Raw genomic sequence first — 5,293 nt, forward strand, 5'->3', positions numbered from 1 at the left:
TGAATCTAACATTTATGGGTGTTTTCGAATCATGGTTTTAAATTATATATTTCTAAACATGTGAACATATGTTGTTTATATAGTTATGCATGTGTAATTTACTGTTTTCCATTTGTTAGTCATATATAGGGTAAACATATTGACTAAAGACTGTTATCTGAACTATGAAATAAATCCAGTGCATAATCTCTTTAAACAACTTAATGTCATGAATGAAAGATATTGTGATTTAAAAAGATAAGGGCATAAAATTAACCAAAATGGAGAAGATATATGGACTGCTAATGTCATTGCCAAATCACTGGAATCTTATAATTCCTAATCTTATCTGTGACAAGAAATTCAAGAATTATTGACAATGTGTAGACAACTGAAGAACAGAGAATTGTAATTAATATAAGAAAATCTACATCTTTTTCCATTTTCCTAAACTGGCAGAGTGTGAGGCATGTTGGCTATCATAAACAATATAGAAACTTTATCATAGATAAAGTAACTCTCGATATTGTTTGGGATAGAGAAAATGTTTTTTCTTAATCCAATTAGTGGAGGTCGACTCCTTATAAATATGAAGAGCGGTTGATTATTAAGATGCCCTGTTTTAAATCATATAAATCTCATGCTAATGATTGTCCAGAAGATGGTCCTAGTCATTAAAATATTTTTGAATTTCATGCATTTTTTTATTTTATTTAGTAATGTTATTGTAAAGAACTTCTTTTGAATTATGAATATATTGAGCCATGTGTTAATTCAATAATTGTTTATGACTATTTGTGGAAATTCTAAGATTGTTAGAATTTAATAATTCTCATCTAGAATATACATTGGTGTAACTAGATTAATTTTAAAATATGAAATCTTTGTGTTATATACAATGATTGGGAACATAATGAACTTTCGACTCTATGCTTTATATGAAATATTTTTAATTTTAATACATAATTGTGACATATCTCATTGTTGATGTTGTGTTGGCGTATCTCTGTAGTTATATAGATAATAGCTTTGAAAAATATTATTGCTAATTTGAAAAAGGGAGAAAGACTGAATGAGGATAATTATAAGACCTGGAGAATGAGAATGCAATATATCTAAGATGAGTATGAGGTTTTGGAGGCTGTTAATTAGGTTATGGAAGAGTCCTAGCTGGCTGAAGGGCAAAACCTTAACAATGCTCAACATAAGCATGACATGGATGTTTACAATGCTTGGAAAAAGACAGATACAATTGCTAAAGGAATTCTTATTAGCTCAATGAATGATGACATTGTTTATTAGTTTGAGCAATTTAAAACTGCAAATGCCATGTGGGTGACATTGATGGAGAAGTTTGGAGGAACTTTCATTTCCAAACTTAGGCAATTGACCATCAAGTTTGATACATATAAAAGAGTTCCTAATAAATCGATAAAGCAACACTAAGAGAAATGTCGAACATGATAACTAAGCTAAAGAAGGTTAGCATGACTTGACTGATAACAATAAGTTCAAAGTGTTATACGATTTCTACCTAATAGTTGGAAGCACATGAAAGTCAATATGACTCATAATAATAACATCAGGACTTTTGATGACATTACTCACCACCTTAAGCTAGAAGTTGAGCATCTAGAGGTTGTTAGACCAGGTGCTCATGCATATGTTACTAAGTCCAGTTTTAAAAAGTTTTCTAGCTACAAGCAAAAATGGTGAAAATCCATAAATGAGAAAGAGATCGTCTAAGGACTTGTGATTAAGAATAAGTGGTTCAATTGTAAAAAAAGCAAATGTACTGCGAAAAGAGATATGATCAATATGACCTATTACAACTATGGGAACAAGGGTCACTTTGCCTATAAATGCACAGAGCCAAAAAAGATATTGTCTTATCTTATCTCAAATCGTGAGATTTATGTTTCTAGTACCATTCTATTAGCTGAATTTCATCCTATGTGGACTATAGGCTTAGAAGCCACAAACCATATAGCTCATGATAAAAAAACTTTTGTGGAATTTCATCGAATACCAAAGAAAATGTGATGGATTTATGTGGGTAATAATACTAAAGTAGAAGTAAAAGAGATGGACATATGCAAATTGGTTTTGCTCAGTGGTAAAACCTTATACCTATATGATGTCTTGTATACTCCAAAAATTCAATTAAATTTGGTTTCTGTAATTATTCTATTAAAACTAGAATATTGTTTAACTTTCTCTCGGAACTTGGTTAAAATTTATTATGATACAGTATTCTATAGATTAGGATTTTTGTCTGAAGGTTTTATGGTGCTAGATACCTTATTATGTAATAATGATAATTCTATTAGTTTTTTGTTATTTGTAACTTCTAATAGTTTGGATGTGGATGCAAATAAATGATATGCTAGATTAGGGCATATTGGCCAAGATATAATGAATAGATTGACCTATGAAGGTTTATTAGGACTTATGCAAAATTAGATCTGCCTATTTGTGAACATTGATTAGTAGGAAAAACTATTAAAAAACCTTTTAACAAAACTATTAGAGCTGAGATTCCTCTGCAACTTGTACACTCAGATATTTACGATCTTATGAATGTCAGAGCTAGAAAAGGTGCATTCTATTTGATCACTTTGATAGATGATTATTTACGTTTTGGTTATATCTATTTGATCTCCTATAAGTCAAAAGTAATAGATTGTTTTAGACATTATATAAATAAGGTTGAAAACCAATAAGACAAAAAGAACAAAAGCCTTGAGAACTGATCAAGGCCGTGAATATTTGTCTACTGAATTTAAGGAATTATGTAGTGGAAAAGAAATTGTGAGGCAACTAATGATTCCAAGAATTTTGTAACAAAACAGTGTGGCAAAAAGAAGAAACCAAACTCTGTTAGAAATGGTTAGGTCTATGATGACACAAACGAATCTTCCAATTTTGTATTGGGGAGATACACTATTGATTGCAACTTATATACTTAAGCGAGTGCCCACTAACTCAGTAACTTCTATTCCTTATGAGTTGTAGACAGATAGAAAACCTGACTTGAATATGATATAACCTTAGGGGTTAGCTGCATACATCCATGACGCATTCCATAAATTCAAAAAATTGGAACCAAGAGACAAGAAATGTATGTTTATAAGATACTCAAAACACTCCAAAGGGTATATGTTTATAGGGGAAAACTCTAATGAAAGAATGAATGAAATAGAATCCAAAGATGCAACATTCATAGAAGACGACTTTCCTAAAAAGGTTGATATTAATAAAAGTCTTCATTTGTATGAGACAAAAGAGGTATGGTACATCTGAATGAAAATCCATTGTGTCACAAGAAATAATGCCTTTACTTGTTCTAGATAGTAAGAGCAAAAATCCTCAAGTGCGTAAGAGCAAACGTCTTTAAGTCCCTTAGTGGCATTTTGAAATTGAAAACGAAGTTGTCATAACTCGTCATCTTGAAGATGAAGAGCCTAAAAAATATCAAAGAGGCTCTATCATCCTTTAATAAGGAAAGGTGGCAAAAAGCATGAGGGAAGAAATGAAATCCATGAAAATTAACCAAGTCTGAAGTTTGGTGGACTTATCATTAGGTCGAAAACCCATTGGGAATAAATGGATTCTCAAAATTAAACATAAGACAGATGATTCGGTAAACAGATACAAAGCTTGCCTTGTGGCGAAAGACTATACCCAACAAGAAGGTACAGATTATGAAGAAACTTTTTTGTCTGTTGTGAGATTTACTTCAATCTATGTAATTCTAGTTGTAGTAACATATCTAGAATTACATCAAATGGATATTCAGACAACTTTTCTTGATGGAGAACTTGATGAAAAGATCTACATGGATTAGCTTGTAAGTTTTGTGGTAAAAGCCAAGAGCGCAAAAGCTCCAAAGGTCGATATATGACTTGAAATAGTCATCAAGACAATGATACTTAAAATTCCCTATGACTATATTATTTTATAATTTTAAGATGTTAGAATAAGACCATTGTGTCTATGTAAAAATATCTGATGACAAGTTTACAATTCTATCTCTTTATATGGATGATGAACTAATAGTTAGGAGTGATTTAGAGTATATAATGATCATTGAAAATTGGTTATCCACAAATTTTGCCATGAAGAATATAGGTGAAGTAGATTATATTTTGGGTATTAAAATAAAAAAAGATTGTTTTAATAAACTTTTAGCTCTGTTCCAAGAGCGTTATATTTAAAAGATTTTAGAACAATTTAATGTAGCGAATTGTAAACTCGTAGATAACCCTGTGTCAATAGGCAATTTGTTGAGTCAAGACTTGTGTCCAAACACTTAAAATGAAAGAAATGAAACATCTTTAGTACCTTATTCGAATGCGGTTGGAAGTCTAATGTACGCTATGATATGTACTCACCTTGATATTTACTTCATTGTCGGGTTGGTTAGTTAACATCAATCGAACCCTGGAAGGGAGCATTGGAAGGTTGTTAAAAGGATATTGAGATATCTGAAAGGTATCATAGATTACTATTTATGCAATCAAGGATCAAATTTTCGTATCGTTGGCTATTTAGATGCTAACTGTGGTGGTGATTTGGACTAACACAAATCAATTTCTGGCTATACTTTCTTACTCCAAAAGGGTGACATATCTTAGAGTAGTAAGAAACAAACATGCATAACATTATCCATAATAAAACCAGAATTCGTAGCCTATTCTCCAACTGCATAAAAGGCCATTTGATTAAGAAGATTTTTTGAGAATTTGGGTGTATAGGTCATAGCAGTTGGTTTGATAGTTATACATTATGATAATCAAGTTGCGATAGCTTCACAAAAGGTCCCAAATTTCATATAGAACTAAACATATCGATACTAGATATAACTTTGTCAGAGATATCATTTCGAAGAAGAAAGTGAATGTACAATATATTTCCATGCATAATATGGTTACTGATCCTTTAACCAAACTGATTTTGAGAGATGTATATCCTGCACATGTTAAATCTCTTGGTTTGCGTAGAATATGATAGATGCATTGTTGAATATTTATTGTACTTGTAACACAACGTTAGAAAATCAAAGAATTCCAATTCATTTATTATTCACATGCCTGAATTCTTAGTGTTTTTCTATATACAAAGCTCAACAAGATGATAATGTAACACAAATTTAAGATTGACTCACTCACACGAGCAATCACCTTTGACATCGAGAAAAACATTTAAAGATGGTACATATTTCTTGAGATTGATAACGCTAAGAGAGTGTACTTAGAAGATGGAAGTTACTCAAGAAACAAACTATTGTTATTTGGCATGTCGCATTGATAAT

Source organism: Mangifera indica, chromosome 4, assembly GCF_011075055.1.
Source record: "Mangifera indica cultivar Alphonso chromosome 4, CATAS_Mindica_2.1, whole genome shotgun sequence".
Classification (NCBI taxonomy): domain Eukaryota; kingdom Viridiplantae; phylum Streptophyta; class Magnoliopsida; order Sapindales; family Anacardiaceae; genus Mangifera; species Mangifera indica.